Raw genomic sequence first — 19641 nt, forward strand, 5'->3', positions numbered from 1 at the left:
TTCACAGGAGCTACATAGGGCTTGGAAAATCCAGAGGGGCTCTGGTTTATTTTTTTGATCCCTGAAAATGTTTAGACTACAATGAACTAAACCCCAGTCAAGACGTGTCTACATCAACATCAACATCGTATGGGAAGCACTATGCTACTGGTCTACTCTGCAGAGTTGGGTGAGTTCCATCAGCAAAGCTGGGGCGGGGGGAGCCTAAAACTGGAAGAGCAAGTGTGTTAACTGGCTGCTGCAAGGTAGGATAGAGAGAGTGTAATGAGCATCCGGGAAGGCCCAGGGAGTCTTGTGAGGTCAGCACTAGCTACCCTGGCATTTGACAGCTGTGTGTGTGGAAACTTGCATGGCACCTGCCCACAGGATACCAGAAACACGAGATCTGTAACTTCATGAGCACTAAAATGCAGGTAAGCCATATTAAAAAAAGAACCTGACACAAAGCAGAATGCACACCCTTGGGCTGCAGTATAACTCCATGCGTGCATGTGAATCCATAACCTCAAATCCGGGCCTTGAACGTCTCGCTCTATAGCTCTCTTCCACATCCCTCACACTGTAACCGAATCCCACTTTCTTTCCACAGCTGAAGCTTCACCCAAACTACTTTGAAATCCATTGTCGACTTATCTTTCCAGGGGGGACTTTGTAGTGAAACCGGAAAGCGCACACAGAGCACAGGTTTCCCAAAGCAATTTCAAGTCAGCTTCCATCCTGCCCCAGGCCTAGTGTGTCCCATGAGAAGACAAAGGGAAAAAACGCACTCCAGGAAAACATCACCCGGCTTTCTCCCCAGAGTGAAGCAACGCCTCATTACTGCTTTTGCCAGCGGTGAGAAGCAAAATGTTCTCTGCAGATGTCATCAGGACATGCTGGAGTGTCGCTCTGAACCCAAGACCGTCAGTTTGAATTAGCGGACTTCAGACTGATCCAAAAATATGGACCCAACCAATTTGCAGACAGAAGTAACCCTCTGTTGACAGTGCTAATTAATGTAGTTCAGACACCCAGGGGGCAATTCACGCCCACACCCATGGCCAATGCAAGACCTATGCACTGCTTCATTTGCTCTTAAGCCCTATAGCTGTTACATAGGCCACACGTTGAGGTGAACTGCACTCTGAAGGAAGAGCTATCATGTTTTTTAAAAAATATAGTGAAGCTGTTGCATAATATTCCCATGTTACCCTCACCTCTCTCCTCCTGTCATTGCTGACTCACTGCCAACCTCTCTGTGAATAACTGAAAGCTTGCTTAAGCTGATATCACCAGCACAGGCTTTTGACATCACCACCAGAAGTGTGAACTCTTCAGAGCAGCAGCCAGATCTGTGCCTCCCTCTTTTTAATCTCTGTACAGCCCCTAGCCTGCCATGGGAGATAGCAGACATATAGTAAAAATAGTAACTGCCAGAATGCAGAGATGAGATGTAGCAAGGGCTGGAGTGTGGTACCGCACGAGGAGTCAGGCTGGGCGAGATCACTGATTAGAAAGAAGCAAGCTGCCTGAAAACGCAGTGAGTAAGAGTGGGGGGGGGGGCATAAGACCAGTGTCCACACCTACAATCCCCCTCCTATTGAAACCAGCCACAAGGCTGTAAGCTATTGCTAGTATATAGGGTGAAATTCCGATAGCGGCCCATACAAGACAAGGCTGTCTGCATTGGGGTCCACTTCCCCCTTAATAACTGCGCTGTTTGGGTGCTGTTCGTTGCTTTGCAACAGGCTTTGGCATACACAGAGAGTGGCATGTGATACAGAAATCCAGGACCTGATTCCCATTTACATTACTGTCCCCTTCCACTATTCCCCTTTCAAAGCTGGGGAGATCAAAATACACTACGGGCCTTTTAGTGCACAGCTGCAGGGCCACACACACATTTCATTCATGGTGGGCTGGTGCAGGGTAGGTTTACACCACGGCTTGTCATGAACTGAGACAAGGCAAGGGAGGTGATATCTTTTATTGGATCAACTTCTGTTGGTGAGATTTAGCCAATTCAAGATGGTGTCGCTCCTGCATAGTCTGGCTTGGTAGTAACCAACCGCAGGGGATCCACCATCCTCCTGGTATTACTACATACAAACCTCTCTGCTCATTGTCCGCCGTGTGCCAAACCTGCTTCAAGTGGAGTTGCAGGTTGTGCTTGCTTGTCTCGTTTTGCAAAGCCAAGTTTCCAAACCTCACTTCATCCTCATCCCGGAAGCCTCACCTTGCTCCCTCACCATCAAGAGCTGCACAGTGGGAAAGATCAAACAGAGGAAGCCGTTGTGCGTTTGCCTTTTATTAATGGCTTTCTGCTCCTCTCTCTCACAGACACAATATAGGTTTCTTGGAGGACAGCAGAAAAGTATGAATAATGGATTCTGAAATATGGATAATTAGCAGATCAAATAACCACAAGAAGTGGGTAATTTTTTTATCATCTGCAGATATTTTCCTATTCCCATCTTTCTAAATATATGATGTGTACCCTCCAGGTACATTTCTCCTTGCAGTTCATGTAATAAAAATGGAGAAGCCTAGTGTGTTTTTATTTTAATTTAATGCTCATGAAAGTCAGAAACTGAGGACTGTGCTTAGAGTCAGGAATTGTGTGGGCAGGTTTTATATGAGCTTTCTGGCACAAATACTGCAGTCCTGATCTGCATCACACCCGCCATTTGCTCCCACGTTGTTTATCTTCTTGTAACTCGGATCTTAAGTGGTTTATAAAAGTCAGCAATGCTGTCAGGGTCATGGGTCACCACATATTCACCCCAGAATGGCAGCGAGAACCCTGGGACCAAACTCAGACCTGACATAAACGAGTGCAATCCCACGGACGTCAGTCTGACCCTGGAAGTCAAGGTACATTTCAGCGGCAGTTTAAGTACTCCCTGCCTGTCATTTACTTACGGTAATGCTCAGGCTCAATTAATGACTAACATGTAAAGCACTCAGATTCTCTGATAATAATCAGCATCATTTTGGTAGAATTTTTTAATACATGGTCTGTCTTCTGGATGAAACCAAATCAAGTCATCTATATTTCCTAGTGTTCCTAAGCACGTGAAGGCTGGAACACTGGAAGAATGTCTCTTTCGCCTGAGATTGGTTTGTCACTGACACTGTAGGGTCACCCATCACCTCCCTGGTGGTTTTGTTATTGTAGGGTCACTCATGAGCACTGAGCTGTGAACATGTGATGGTAGTGTTTTACATGAGTGCAGTACATAAGAACGGCCAAACTAGGTCAGACCAAAGGTCCATCTAGTCCAGTGTCTGGTCTTCTGACAGCGGCCAATGCCAGGTACCCCAGAGGGAATGAACAGAACAGGTAATCATCAAGTGATCCATCCCCTGTCGCCCAGTCCCAGGTTCTGGCAAACAGAGGCTAGGGACACCCATCCCTGCCCATCTTGGCACACCTAATAGTGATTATCTTTGAGAAAAATAGAGCACAGAAGCATCTGTTTTGAAAGAACTCAAGAAGAATTATGTGAACTTTTTAATACTTAAAAATTGATCCCGCAGAGCATTGCAAATCTTGGCTCACCCAGCCTTGTTTCACTTAAAGCAGCTGTTTTATCAGCAAGCCCGGATACAATTCTTCCTCCATTAACACACTAAGGTAACATAGCTGTGGGGATACTGATTAATTTCATAGCCATATTGGCATTCTGCTTTTTTTAAGTTCTTATATTGCATCCATCACCATAGGGTCTGAGTGTAACTCACTGGTGACTGGATGTTACAGGTCCCTCTCATTGCCCAGCCACAGAGGATATGAGTTGTTACAGCCCCAGCTACAGAGCCTTGGCTGTTTAGCTCAAGCTGTAGCAGCTCATGTATTTAGCTGCAAAAGTCCCTGGTACCATGCCATGTGTGTTGGCCAGGACACAGTCATCATAGGAGAACCTAGGCAGTCACTGAAAATAATGGCCCACAGCTAAATTAATGTTGGATGCTCCAAATTATACGCTCTTTGAGTAATGATGAAGTTCATTTATATTCCCGCAAACACAGTTGGTTAATGAGTGTCAGGGATTAAAAACCTACGTTTCCCAAAACCAGTATGCAGAAATGTGCATTGGCAGTTAAATATGGACACAAAATTGTGGGTGCATGTATGAATCCTTGCAGTGGCACCCATTGAGAAGCCTAAGTGTCTGCCTGCACCCCAATATCAGATAGCAGGGCATCTAAATACTGCAGCCGCAGGTGCCAACACATCCCATTTATTTATGCATCCATTTATTTGCATGCACAAAATTGTACCTGCAGTATCCAAGGGCAGGACGAGGCTCAGCTAAATAGTGAGTCCCTGTCCGCCGCAGACTGAAAGATGTTGTTCAACGTCAAGAACGGGTAGAGGGAGCTGCCATCATGGAGGTATCTGTTCCAGCAGCCCCCTTGAAAAACAAACTGATGTCCTTCGTTATCCATTGCAATTAACCTATGCAAATGAATGTTAATGACCACTTCCCCAGCAATTTACTTCCCTCACTCATCAAGAGCCCTGTGCACTGCTGAGCCACAAACACCATCACTGAAAATAGCATGTGTTTGGCAATTGGAAGGCACCTCCAGTCTGAAAGGGAGGGAAAGAGAGAGAGAAAGAAAGGAAAGCAATTAAACTGTCATCCCCAGCACCTCTCCTTTCTGACAGCTCCTGAAAGGTGATCTCAGCTATTTACTGGTGCCACACACCCAGAAAAAGTGCTGACAGCCACCCTGGCCACGGTTATTGTTAAACACCCTCTGATTGCTCTAATCTGTTCATTTTCACGCTGGTGAATGGGGGATTGATCGCTGACACTGACCTGCCAGCACGCCACTGTGATGAAACCAGGACATTAGAGCTTTTTGCTTGCAAACTTGGCAAGGGGGCCAAGTTTGTGAGCAGAAGCAGAGAGCAAATGAGGAGAGAGAAAGAGGATGTAGCAGCAAACGGGTCTAGGAGAGAACCAGGGCAGATTCACAGCAAACAAGGCAGGATGCCAGCTGGAACTCCTGGAAATGGGGAGAACCGAAGGTTTGCCTTCATTTAACCTCTGGCATTTTGCAGATCAATTGGTGCCTCTGTTTGCTTCGACACAGCGTAGGGGAGCAGGTCTCTCGACTCCCACACCTCCTGGGACATGAGCTGATCTGTGTCAGGTCTCAGCTATATCGTATGGGGAGGCCGAGTGGCTTTAGCCTTCCACCCCTAGAGATTTGGGATCTTCAAAGTTTGCGTAGGGCACAAGTGTAATGTGTGTTTGGGGGTTCTCAAGCATGCAGACTGGTGCAGGAGCATGAATGCCAAGCACCGAATAAAGCTACTTGTCAGATCAGAATAGGCTCCAAGGGTCCAATTCGCCCCTCCCCTGGCACGGAGCCCAACCCCAGGGCTGAGGGGAGTCCTCTGCAGCACCAGGCATTGGCTAGATACTGGGCTAGATGAACCTTTGATCTGATCCAGGATGGCCGTTCTTATGAATGGCAGGCATAGCTCCTCCCTTCTCCTCTGCATCAGCCCCTGGCCCTCCGGTGACATTGGGACCTAGCCATATTAAACATGAAAAATCTTTATGGGCTTCATCCCACCTCTCCCACTGAGTGCACCCAAAGTCCAACCACACCAAGGCAGCCTGACCTCAGCTTCATTCCGGTCCACAGCTGGGAGACTCCCTGTGCTGGGCAGAAGACTCACACAGTCCTTGTCCTGGGTGGGTAGCGGTTGTGGAGCTGTTTTGCCCTGCCCCTGCTCCCCCATATGGGGCAGTAGGGTCACTGGGGGAATGATGGAGGGAGGTAGGAACTTCTCCACGTCCGGCCTTGGAAGGGATGGCAGCAAGTGGTGTGCACCACCTACCGTGGCACTGCACTGGCTTTGTTCCCTGTGCTCTCTTCCAGCTGCCACCCAGCAGAGATGAGACCAGCATCTCAATCAGCAGCGACTCACCTCTTTTTCTAGGGCTGCGTTGGCTGGCGGCTGCTGAAATGTAGAATTTGCAAAATTTCGCCGGATGCAGGAAAAATTGCGGAGAGTCTGAAAAACAACAGAATCCACGTGGGTTTGTCTGTTTTCCTTGTGCTCACAGGGCTCCCTGCTGCTTGCCTCTCCTTCCAGCGAAGGCTGGCATGGCTTTATTTTTCAGTGCAGCACGGGGCGGGGATGAGGGTCTGGAGAACTGTGTGTTTACAGTGGGGGCATTCACAGAGTTCTCTCCTGCCTGCAGTCTCACCCTGCAGGGGAGTCAAGCCAGCCTGGCCAGGCCTGGCTCAGGAAGAAGCTGTCACAGCCTGGGGCATGCTTTAAACTCTGCTTTACAAATTTCAGTTTTTGACAAATCAGCATTTTCCAATGAAAAAAACATGGCGTTGAAAAATTCCCGACTAGTTCTAATGTTTGTGTCATTTTTATGCAATCCCACACTTCTCTTTACTGGCTGGCTGCAGATTCAGCAAGACAAATTGTTCCGCCAAGGTAACTTGCGGCTAGAAAAGAAACTTCATTATTTTACCTCATCTTTTCAAGGAAAGCTTAGGACTTAAAAACATGCATGAAAAGCAAGCTGTGCAGGGGGCTGGACCAGATGACTTCTTGAGGTCTCTTCCTGCCATTTCTATGCGCCTGTGATTCAGGAATGGAAAGAACTGATGTCTATGCCTACATGGAACAAAACAAAGCTTCAAGCGTACGTTCTTAAGGTATATGACAATGACTCTGTGAATCTATCAACAATTTCTCCTGCAGCTTGGAATTGCGGGCAAAGCCCAAGGCTGTAGCTGCTGGTACTGATGAGCATATTAGTCATAGTTTATTTCCATTCCATAGACAAAAACACGTCTGGATCCCAACCGAGGGGAGCCAAAGCCTCCTTAGAGGACAACAACAGTCCCCAGCCACACTTGATCCTATCATGAGGACCCAGGGAAAACACTATCCCTAGGGAAGTTAATGCAGGTTAATTAAACCTAACTGCTCAGCAGGGGCGTGGCGAACTCAGAAGCGATGCTTCTGCAGGCTGCCTGGTGCGCCAGTCCCTGTCACGGCGTGATCGTTAATGGTTCTCGTATAAGCCTCGGGGCTCATTTGCTTGACAAGAGCAAAGCGGCTAATTTTACTGTAGAACACTTGCAAAAGCAATGCCCTGACTGTTATCAAAACTGACAGGCAAGTTATGTGAGCAGTTAACTGAAGGTTACTTTTTAGGGCTGAACCACTGAGTAGATCAGACATCAATTAGTTCATGCACGAGAAGATGAGGGGAAAGCAAGAAAAGAAAAAAGGAGGAAGGAAGAAAGGGAGGTGGGGAAAAGGAAGCATCAGCAGAGCGATGGATGTAATCAGTTTACTTGAATCTATGCTTGCAGAGATAGCAGGGGAAGGACCTTACGCCTGACATCTGCCGAACTGTGCTTACCAGGGAGTCTTGACTACCATAGGTGGCTGGCAGTTACTTTGGTTCAGGCAACCCAGCTGGGACAACAACAACAAACTGGTGCTGCAATGTAGAAAGCAAAAGGAACACCCCAAATTCTGTCCTCCATCAGATCTGTTTCCTTCCTACAATTCCTCCACACTGAATCCCCAAGAGAAAACTGTCAATGCATGAGAAGCCACATAACTCCTGCTACCAGGAGCAAGAGAAGAACAAGAGCAGCTGAGATGTCTGACCGGGTAGCAGACATAAGAAGAATGAGACAAATGCACTGATGACTTCAGGCCAGGAAACGTGAGTTGGATTTCAGCTCAGGAGAGGCGAGCAAGCTTCCCCAGTATGGGAAACCGACCCCAGCTTTCTACATCATGTGCCAAATGTTTACAAGGCACCAAAGTATTTGGGGTCCCATTTGGTAAGGTAGATGCAGTTGCCATTATTGTTATGGCTGCTGTTCGGAAATACTTCTCAGCTGAGCTTCTTGCTTAAGTTTCAGAGCCATGGGATTGGTGGCTCATCACAGCTTGGGAAGGTTTCCCTCTTGGGAAGATTGCTGGGTCAGCTAGATAAGTAGGTTCCATGGAAACGACAGGACCTCATACAGACAGGAAGCCAAATTCAGCTACGGTGTCTGTGGTTCAAAACCGATGGCATTGTACCTGCTTACACTTGGCCAGGATTTGGCCCACAGAGTTAAAAGCATTTCTTCCGTTTTATGCATTGCAACCGTAGAGGAGGGATGGAGGGAGAATGATGCAGCTAAGCTACTAACCAGGAACTCAGGAAAGCTGAGTTCAAGACCATTCTCTACATGGGAACCTTGGGTAAGTCACTTTGTCTCTCTGTAGCTCAGCTGGCCATGTATAAAGTAAGGATAATAATTCTGCACATGCTATGGTAATGAGAACCATAGATAGAGTATTATTACTGCTATTTATTAAGCACCATAGAGGTAGCCAGCCCTTTACAAGGACACAGAAGGACAAGGTCCCTACCCTGAGTTTACACTTTATATTGCCAGGATGTAATGCAAAGCCATAAGAGCTGGAACACTCCGTGCTGGAGAGATCACTCTAGGAACACTGAGTACTGTACATGCAGGGAGTTTTAAGGAGGTAGCAGGAAGAGGCTGCGGGAGGCCATGCCAAGTGAAGGAAGCGCTGTACAAATAAAAAGGCTGGAAGTTAAGAATGGGAGGAGAGACAAAGGGAGCCCTAAGGAAGAGGGGCCAGGCAGTGAATGGGTCATGAGGGCAGAGGCAGGAGAAAATGAGAGCTGAGATGTGCATGGGCAGAGAAGATGCTGAAATGAGAAACAGAAGTCAGTGGGAAACCATTCCGATCCTATGGTGATGAGGGCCATATAAGTACCTAGAAAGAGAGGGCAGTCAGTGAAGGCACTGGGGATGGGGCGACATGCTCGGGTAAGGGGGTGGAAAGGTGATTTTTGTTCTACCATTTTGGACAGTTTATACTGTCTCCAGCCTTGACGCATCCAAGTCCCATTGCTCCCTCTCATAGCAAACTTAGCTTTCCATGCACAAAGGGCCGTAATTCCCCCACATCCTTTGCAGACAGAGGTGAAACTGCTGCTCATGAAGACAGCCACCCACTTGCATTGTTTCCAATGGGACAGAAGGCAGGCTGCCCTCAGTGGAGATGGCTCCTCTCTATTCAGCACCAGCCTGATGCAGAATTACTGACGACAATTAAATACTGCCATTGGCTTCAACGGGCTATGGATTGGGACCCAAGTGGGAGAACAGGGGAGTGTGGGTGCATGGGGAAGTATAAGTGGGAGATTGCGGGGGGGGATATAAGGGAATATGGGATGCAGAAAGGAAACTAAAGGTGGCACAAAGAACCTTGGGCAGGAAGGAAACAAAGAGAATGGTAGACCAAGAAAGCAGACTGGTAGAATGTGTAGGGCAGGGCTGCCCGGGGGCGGGGGGGAAGTGAGGCAATTTGCCCCAGGCCCCGGGCCCCCCACGAGAATATAATATTCTATAGTATTGCAACTTTTTTTTATGGAAGGGGCCCCTGAAATTGCTTTGCCCCAGGCCCCCTGAATCCTCTGGTGTAGGGAGGAGTCTATGAGGGAAAAGGGAGGGAAGATACGCGGTAGGTGAATACAGAGGAGCAGGCATCTGACATGAGACAACTGAGATGCATGGAGGAACTGGGCAGGACAGCTGGGAAGGGAAGCAAGAGTGTTACAGGAGGGGGATGGAGTAGGATCATGCCAGCTCCCTACACCCCCGGGGTTAAGAGAGGGTAAGGAGAAGCTCTCTCCTAGCAGCAGACAGAGGCCCACACTAATCTCCGGGTCTGCGTTTCAGTTTGAATTCCAGCCTCTGACATGATTTCACACAGAGTGGGGAGAGCTGGCTTCCCCCAAAGGCAGGGTGCAAATGACCAGCCATGCATTTGTTTTTTCTTTTCACTTTCTAAACCATTCTCATGATTCCTTGGGATCGGACCCACGATTTAACAACCCACGCGGGGCTGGCTCATTGCACCGAGCACGCATCCCACGCTCTGCCCAGCAGAGAGCTCTGTCCCACAGCCACGCGCAGGCTCTCCCATCGGGGACCTCTTTCTAACTGCAGCCTGTGCTCGTCCCCTCCCTCCACCAGAGCCTTGGGCAGAGCTCTCTCTCTGTGCAGCATGCACACTCTCCCAGACAGGGAGCGCCCCCCTCTCGCTCTCAGCTGCAGCGTGTGCACTCCCCTGCAGCAGAGCTATTTCGTGCTGCGGCATGCATGCTTTCGCCCCATCACCCCCTCTGTCTGCTCCGTGTCACTCCCCAGCTGCCCCAGACGGACAGTCCTAGCACCAGCCGAAGGCTGACCCTGTGTTGTGGTTATGTGTTGGAGCCAGTGGTGGGTAGTGAAGCAGTAGTCATGGCAGCCTGTCCTAGATTGCCTCACCACCAGCAGCGACACTGGGAGGACGTCCTGTGACTCTGAACCTCAGTGGCAGCAGGAGACCTCTGACATTGTCTCCTGCACTCCACCCTTGCTGGCAGTAATCCGGAGAGCTTCTCTTCTGACTCTGACCTCAGCCAAAAGCTACAACACCCCTACACACTATGGACCATGGTTTTCCTTGGTCCAAATCCAGGAGAGCTTCTACCTGCTACCACCCAGCCAAAAGCACACACCTGACCCCCTCTTGAAGGAAAAAATCCAGCGAGGTCTCCCCAGGCCCACCTCCCCCAGCAACCGGAAATCCAGGCTAGTTTCTCAGAGACCTGACTCCTGTTGGCAGCAGGAAGGCATCTAGCTGGTGCGGGTGGCATCTGAGTGGGCTTATGGCTCTTGACTGTTCCTGGGCTGATACACAACAGGAAGCAAACCCAGTCCTAGGTGCGCCATGGGCCACTAGCCCAACTGCAAAGCAGGGATTTCATCCTGTCAGCTCTGCAGCTGGGCTAATGGCTGAGAGTCATTGAGGTGCCCAGAGAGTTTGCAGGCGGGGAGATTTAAATGCCCAATTATTTATTTTCAGATAGGGTAAATTCTGGCCTGTCAACCTTGACACACGTCCCTTTCGCAAGTAGAATAAATTCTTGCCAGGCTGGACTGTGGCTGAATGGGTCTCTTGGGTTTTGGATAGGAATGGTATGGCCGTGGCTTTTCTTTCTCCTGCCTCCTCTCCCCCTGCCCTTTCTGATCTTCAGCTTCCCCGGTGAGAAGGTCACCGCGTTCTGCGATAGCCGTATGCTCACCGGCTGCACCCTAGCTTGATTGATATGAGGAGACTTGACGCAAGCAAGCACTAAACCCTAAAGAGAACAGCCATTGGTTTTCTGATCACATTCAGGACTGGTTTGTCAGGCTCCAAAGGCACTGGGATTTATTGCACTGAAATGTAGCAGCGGCACAAATCCATGAGGAGCCTGCGGAGCTGCACACACCAAAATAAAAATGCCGGGCCACTCGGAGATATGAAATATTTCTTAATTACTTTTCCATTTTAGCACAGCCTGGATTTTTCAGACTATAAATGGCAGCAGAGCGCAATTAACTCCGGGTTCCATGCTGCTTCTCATAAAGGTCTCACTGACTGCATCATCCAGGGACGTGCTGCTCACGGAGGACACTGGCTCAGGGACGACGGCCGCCTTCGTCAGCACAGGATCATTTACCTCATGCTGAAACGCATTCCAGTTTCCTCCCCCGAGAGGGTCTCCATAAAAGCTTCAGGAAGGACCATTATAATACTTACTGTTTAAAAGAGTCAGGCAGGCTCCTTCAATTGATTCACCAGTGACCTTTCCAGTCAATGCTTTTTGATATTGGCTCCACTGGTCAATACCTTTTGCTGCATGGAATATCATTCTCAAGGAGTACAGAGATGTGGTCGCCCCACCCTCCAGAGTAAATCTCTTTCCTCGTCTCTTCCTCTCTCTCGCCCTCTAGGTCACAGAGAAACATGGCAGCAGCTGGGTAGCATTATGCCAGGATTTTCGCTTTGGCAAATGCTTTCTTGTCAGAATTACAGCAATTGAAGACTAAACATGAACTCCAGTGGCCCCTGCACTCAAGCTCTTCCCAGATCCTTGCCCGAAGCATCCTTGCTGAGCTGGAATACTGCTGGAGGGAGGGTGGGGGAACATGCCATGGGCATGATCAAAGACACACACTCCTTATTCCAGACACACACGACCCCTTAAAGCTCTGTCCAGACAGCAACTTGCCAGGAGCCCTATATGAGCTGCACCTAATTCACATATCAATTTGCATAATCATTTCAAACCAAAGGAAATGCAACCGTGCTCTCTGCTTCTGCTTGGTGCATAAATAGTAGAAACTGCATGGCCAGTAATAACGCCCCCCCTGCCCCCACAGCTCATTGCTGACCTTCATGCTGCACATACATGACCAATTCCATGAGCTACAGATTAGGCTGAATATGTTGGCTGCATTTGTTGTGTCCTGGGCTCCTGGCAGCTCCTTACATCCAAGCACTGAGCTTTGCTAGTGAGGTTAATATTAATTATGGGCTGAAGTCAACACCCATTGAAGTCGAGAGGAGTCTTTCATTAACTTCAAAGGGTTTTGGATTGGGCCCTGTGAACAGAACAAAACAGATGTCCCCACACCGTCATCCAAGACATCTGCGCCGTGTGAGTATTCGCACAGCTGTCCCAGCATGCACTGAGCTCACTGTAGAACCAGGAAGGATTCTCTTTCTGGGTTGTTCCAAAATCCAGGTCAGACATGTAGAAAGGATGCATCCCTAGGACACTGTGGCAGCATTCACTCACTGCAGCCCTCCTGGTGATTCTATTGCCTGCTGTTGGAATACACTCCCGCTGGTGATGTCAGAGCCATGAAACTTTCCTTGAGAGGGTCAGGTCTAGTCTAGTCTATACTTTGTGGACTCGTAATGCTGCCAGCTTTTATTTGTAACAAAGCAAGTGCCTTTTTGAATCCTGGAGAAACTGCCTCTCCCCCCACTGTTTCACACACACCCAAAATCCTATTCTATACGCACAGGGTTATTTCCTTTCTTCTGGTTGCATTCCTGTGCCTTGCACTTCCACTGAACGGGCCATTTTGAAAACTAGCGCACACGCAGAAATTCCTCCCCTCCCATCCCACACTTTGTACGCCAAGTTTCAGCCTCAGACAAATGTCTCTGGCCACGTTATAAATCCTTAAACATTAACTATGACCTGTCTGGCATGCGCCTCCAGAACAGACAGATGGCACAATTCCTAGGACTCACTTTCCCATTAATAAACCTTGTCTTCTAAAGTAGGGGGGATGCGTGGATGGACGGATGGAAAAAAGAATAGTGCTTTCCCCAGAACTGACCAATGACTATAGCAGGTCATTTCTTGAATGTTTTCTAGGTTAAACTCAGTCATTCCTGTCTTGTTACATTATATTATGTAACATGATTTGCTGATACAGTCTGATGGGCTGAATGCAAGAACACAGTGAGTCATGTAATAAACTGGAAGCCCCTTCGCCTCCGACACAGCATTTCCAAATGTGAGGGTGAATCATTTTGATGTTATTTATTCATTTTTAATCAAATCTATCTTGCTAAAAACAATAATGAAAAAAATCTATATATTCCATTGAGGGAAAGGGGGGGGGGGGGGTTGGGCTGGGTGTCTACTTAATAGAGTCTATAAAATACCCCACTTATTTAATTATTATTTCAAATTAACATATAACAGTTACCTAGACTGGGTGTCAAGACTCCTGGGTTCTCTTTCCTTCAGTTGGTCACCGACTCCATGTATGGTCATTAACAATTCAGGTGAGGCCAGATTTTAAAAAGTCCTCAGCCCCTCACATAAGTAGCCGTGTTTCCAGATAAGCTCAGCACATTTAATACTGAACACTTTTGAAAATTTAGTCCCTAACATTTGTATGCCTCAGTTTACACAAGGGTAAAATACACTGCATAGGGATGTAATTAATGCTCGTAAATCTCAGCTGAAAAGTACTATGTATGTGCAAAGTATTAATATTAGCTATTGCAGCTGAGAGACATACACTTTCATACTGTCATGTTTAACTGCAATAAGAAATGTATGGACCCCAAACGTGGTAGTGATTTGGTAGATACAAAAAGACCTAGGGCTCACTAATAACAAATATTTTAATTTGATAATAACTGAAGAGAGAAGTAGCCAGGAAAGTACTTTTACTGTAAGTGTTATTAGTATTTGCTTGGACCAGATTGCTAGCTGTGTTTGTGGATGAAGGGGCGAGGGATTGGCTTAAATGCAGATGATTAAAATTGTACATTTTGCAGAAATTAAGAGGGTTGGGTTTTTACCCTTTTAATATTGTCTCCAAAATACCATTAAGGAAAAGCAAGTAATGCAAAAGTGAATATGGAATAAAAGAAGTTGTAACTTACACAATAACGTTCCACGGGAGAACTGGACACACCTGCCTTTTGGACACCAAAAACTTAAGCTCCTATTAGCCCAAGCACCAGGAACGTCTTGGTCAATTTATTCTTGGACCTGTAGGAATTCTCCATTGAAAGAAGGAGGGAAAAACAGATTTAAAATTGCTTAATGAGCAGTTATTTTAAAACGGAATTAGAGAAAAGTGATTAGCTTGGGAAAGCCTAAAGAGTCAGAGTTTCTCTTACAGAGACAAGGTGGGTGAGGTCATATCTTTTATTGGACCAACTTCTGTCGGTGAGAGAGACAAGCTTTGTGTAGCTTGAAAGCTGGTCTTTTTCACCAACAGAAATTGATCCAATAAAAAATATGACCTCACCCACCTTGTCTCTCTAATACCGTGGAACCAACACGGCTACAAGAACACTGCAAACAAGAATTTCCCTTGGAAAATACAGAGGGAAGTACCTGTGAATGAGGCCACACCCCCTCTTGTTGGCCTGATCTCTGTGGCCACACCCCCTAAAGCCTGTATCGTTTGTATGGTAGAATATTCTCAGCAGCAGAAGAAAAATGGATCAGAGAGGAGTATAGTGAGTTAATACCATTCATTTTCCTATAACAGAGGGAGGAATGCTGCTTGCTGTGCTTTAACAACTAATCTTCAGGAAAACCTCATCACTATGTAATTATGGGTCATTTACAAAGCTAAAGTGGGTAGTTTCCTAATGCACAACCTTATGCAGGTGAGTGTATGCTCTGTTCCTGGGAGAAGTCCTATTAAACTCAATAGGACTACTTGCCTGAGTAGGGGTTGCAGGATCAGCCCCTTAAAACATTTAATGGCTCTCATGCCTTGTCAGATAGAAGGGCTACCAACAAAATTATAGCCCTGAGGTGAAATTCTAGTCCCATAGAAGATAATGGGAGTTTTGCCAATGACTTCAATGCAGCCAGGATTTCACCCCTAATTATCTGATACTGAGAGATGTGGAGCATCTCCAGGGAGGTTCTGCAACTCCTCAACTCCTAGTAATTCAGTGGGACCTGAAGAAGGCTCAGAACATTGCAAGAGATGTTTAGCAGCTTGCAGTACCAGACCCCTGCTGGAGTCAGTGGGAGTTTGCCCAAAGATTTGACTGATGGGAAGCTCTATTATATTTCTGGAATTATTTCTTCTTGTTATAATGAATGGTGAGGCTTAAATCTGACATTTTTCATGATACCAGTTCCACTTTTACCTTTTTTTCCCTCATAGTCCAAGTTGCACGTGATAAAAAGAAACCTGTAAACTCTTAAGGGTAAATGTTTCAATAAACTGGCATTTATTTCAATTCACTCAAGCAGAGAATATTTAAAATATAAATAAAGGAAAGAAGAACGGGTATTTGTTCGCTTGGGCTTTGATTCCTCCTGCTTTCCTTGCCTTTTAAAACCTCTGATTTTTGCTAACCGAAATCCCAATAACGTGCTTTTTATTTTCCATACACAAATACTATATGCATTCTTTTAAATTACTCAGTAACTAAGGAGGATTTGCTTGGTAAATATCATGTCTCTACATAATACAGTAATTACATATTCTGCATACAGGTGGTAATTATATTGACTGTAGATTACTCAGTGATTACTGTTAGTGGGCTCAGAAGTAATTACTGTGTCACCTGCACACTCTAGGTTGTAAAGCGGAAATAATCCTACATTCTTTCTGCGGGGAAATTCCCCCGCTCCTCCACACACACACAGGCAATCCACAAGGCAGGAGCGCCCCAAAGGAGTTGAGCTGGGGAGAAGGGGAATTCAGCCACCAACTCTGGAGAGGGCATACAGGGCGGTAAGGTAGCCACTCCATGGCTGCTCAGTTTCCTCTGAGCCTATTGTTATGGGGGTTCAGGGGAGAAACCGGACTGAGTACAGACACAGGAGTCCTGTGGCACCTTATAGACTAACAGACGTTAGTGGGGATTCACCCACGAAAGCTCATGCTCCAAAATGTCTGTTAGTCTATAAGGTGCCACAGGATTCTTTGCTGCTTTTACAGATCCAGACTAACACGGCGACCCCTCTGATACCAGATACCTTGTGTTTCAGATACAATTCATGAACCCCAATTCCCAAGTTCCCCAGAGGGTCTCTCTGCAGTGTCCAGTCCCTCTCCCTGGGCACTCACACAAATTATTACATTTGCTGCCTCCAAAGTGATCATGCACACACCAGCCTGTTAGTTTAGCTGAGGTCCCACACTTTAATATACAACTGAGATGGTTTTGTAATAAAACAAGAATAAATGTATTAATAAAGAGCATTGATTTAAATGTAAACCCACATGGCGTTTATTAATAAACCCAATAATAGTTTTATGGAGTGTTTTGAAAAACTTTGCATACTGTCTTCTGTGTTGATAATATCCTGGCCTCATCAGCAAAATAATTATCCCTCAAAACTGGTCAAGAGTGTGTTCCTTTAAAACAAATTCTCTGCTGTTCTCCAAAAGGAACCCATTATCTGGCTAGTATCACTGCAGCTGATCACAACATGGGCTCATCTGGCTTCATCATGCCTGCAAGACACAGCTCCAGGTAGATGTGTCAAAACGTATCTCTGTCTATCTACAATCAGCTCTGCATCTTGGGTTATAACGCACAGGGCCTGATTCCTCTCTCACACACTCACGCTGGTGTAAACCGATGACAACTACATTGGAGTCAGTGCAGTTATGCCAGGGTAAAGCTAGTGTGCGCGAGTGGAGAATCAGACCCTTGCTGCCTTCCTCTCCCCACAATTGCAGCATTTTCCATCTATTGCATTCACATAGCTTTGTCTCAGTCTGGTGTTGGAGGAAGAGTATTTGTGACTAAATAAAAGACTCGGGTGAATTGCCAGAGGGAGGATAAAATCACATCTGGAACTTATCTAGGATGCTCCCTTCTGTGGACTTTTAAAAGGAGAATGATTTTCACCCAAGAGAGTCCCAGGCTGGAATTCCCTTAGATGAGAATAGTAAAGCCAAAAAAAACCCTAAATAAATAAGTGTTTTCTGAAATGCAAATAAATACAGTCCCATAAAGATTTATTTACAAATATTTGCCTCCCATTTTGATGATATATCGGATTCTGACTTCTTCCTTTTTGCTGGAGGACTTTGGCGGTTGTACCTGAGCTGCGGGTTTTCCTGTCCTAAGCTGAGCTGAGGGGTGGAGGGAAGGATGTTGAACTGGAGGCTCTGATCCTGCAATCAGATCCAGGGGCAGACACTTACCCTTGCATAAAGTCCTTTCGACTTCAGCAGGGGTCCAGACCTGAACCCAAATGCAGGAACTGAGCCAAAGATTGTGCAGATTTCAGTCTATTGTGATGTCACTGTTGAGGTCCTCCAAAGACCTTGCAATAATCCTCCAACACAAAGAAAGAAAACAGGACTTACAGGTCAAGCAGTAGATTTTCCTTTAAAATAAATCATTGTTGCTCCTTTCTAATGGATTCAAATGGACTCTGAGAGCTTCAGTTTTTGCTTTGCAGATCGTCTTTAATCTAACATTACCATGAAGTGGATCCTAGCAATATCCCTGCCAAACACTGACGACTACAATCAGCTGCTTCTTTGGGTTGGTGAGGAGAGGATGGGAAGGAGAGAGCAATTCCTACTCGATGGACAGCTATGACAAATCAATTGCCAAAGGTGCCATATAGTACACAATGTTTCACCCTTTATGTTGAATGCATTTGCCCCCATTAACATTGTATCTGTGTGCCTAAGAGAGAATGTGAGTCTTGGCAAAGGGTCAAGAATCTACCTCAGGAATGAGCTTTCCTAGCACACACAGCCCTGCCGCTGAAACAGCTCAAGAGCAATGATGAACTCAGAAAGAGCTGTGAAAAAATGTCTGGAGATGGGGTGGGGGGAAAGAGAGGCTCTAGAACAGAAACAGGCTGAAGGCTGGGACTGTGTGAAGATATGCAGACACGCTGCATGCTTCAGTGGTGAGATACCAGACGATCCAGAGTTCTAATCTCTACTGACTTGCTTCACGGCCTTGGTCACATCACTCTTCTGTTTATGTCTCAGTCTCCTCTTCTGCAAAATAAGGATACTAATACTCACCTCCCTCACAAAGGGGTTATGAAGTGTGGACAGCTTGTTCAGCACTTGGAGAGCATGAGAGTGTCCCTGTATAATATCCCACAACAGGCCATACCTTTTTTATTCGTTAGTTGTTTGTCTCACAACCAAACACCACTCAGCATTGATGATGGGTGTTTCAGGGTGAGGTGGCACCACGAGTCAATGGTCTAGCGCCGGAAGCAGTGGCCAGCACGTCCCTCAGCCCGCGCCGTTTGCCGCAGCACCCATTGGCCTGGAGCGGCGAACCGTGGCCAGTGGGAGCCGCGATCGGCCGAACCTGCGGACGCAGCAGGTAAACAAACCGGCCCGGCCCACCAGGGGCTTTCCCTGAACAAACAGCAGCCCTAGTTTGAGAACCACTGAGCTAGAGGAATGAAATGAATTGCACACTCCTAACCTAGTTGGCTTACAACCACAAGGTTCAATGCGTCCCAGTCAGAAGTCCCTGCTGAGCAGATGCTTGGGGCTAAATTTTATTTGGCTTAGGACAAGCTTCCACTGAATTTACTTTAATGTGAGTAAAGAAGAGCAGGACTAGCCCCGGCCCTCTTCAGTGCTAGAATATCAGAAAGTGTTGCTGGTCAAAACTGAAGTGCAGTGGCAGGGCAATACAGGAGCCCTGGAGCGGAAAAGCAGGACATGTCATAGGTCCCGTGCCTGAGCTGCACGAAGAGAATCCCTGCACAGGAATAGGGGGTAACACCTGAGATGCAGTGACAGATCTACATGAGGGATGCTTGCATTGCACCTTCTTGCACATTGTCTGGCTCAAGCCAGTGCCTGCTGCATTCCTGAGCATAAAACAAAACAAAAAAGAGGAGGGGAGGTAGACCTTGAGAGAACTCCTAACACGTTCAAGTACCCGTGCTGTAGGGTGGGATTCACGTACAGAATCATTTAAACCCCAAAGGCTTCACCAAATGGCTCAGATGCTATTATCTGGTGACTCCGTCATCATCAGCTGAAGAGGAGCAGAAGAGAAAGAGACAGAACAGAAGAGAGAAAAGCTAATACTCAGGGAAAGAAGAGAAACTTTCAATGCGACTGCAGCCCCGGGTTTGCCCCCCACAGAAATGTCTATCTGGTGACAGAGTGACAGGGCAGGCTGCAGGTCAGGGACTGTGGTGTATTGGCAGTGCTATGTGGGGCTTCCAGATTAGAGTAGCAAGAAGGGTGGGTTGAGGTGAACTAGCAAGGTTGGATGCATCCCAAACTGTTGCTACA

General features: G+C 46.9%; 1 long non-coding RNA gene across 1 annotated transcript; it reads right to left on the bottom strand.

Annotated features, from left to right (window-relative positions):
* Nucleotides 1–2629: 2629 nt before the first annotated feature.
* LOC120371041 lies at nt 2630–14411 on the bottom strand. Its single transcript, XR_005584114.1, has 3 exons — nt 14303–14411; nt 5933–6019; nt 2630–2841 (listed from the first exon to the last, which is right to left on the bottom strand). It is a non-coding gene; the product is annotated as an uncharacterized LOC120371041 (long non-coding RNA).
* Nucleotides 14412–19641: the final 5230 nt, after the last annotated feature.

Source organism: Mauremys reevesii, linkage group 8 (assembly GCF_016161935.1).
Source record: "Mauremys reevesii isolate NIE-2019 linkage group 8, ASM1616193v1, whole genome shotgun sequence".
Lineage (NCBI taxonomy): Eukaryota > Metazoa > Chordata > Testudines > Geoemydidae > Mauremys > Mauremys reevesii.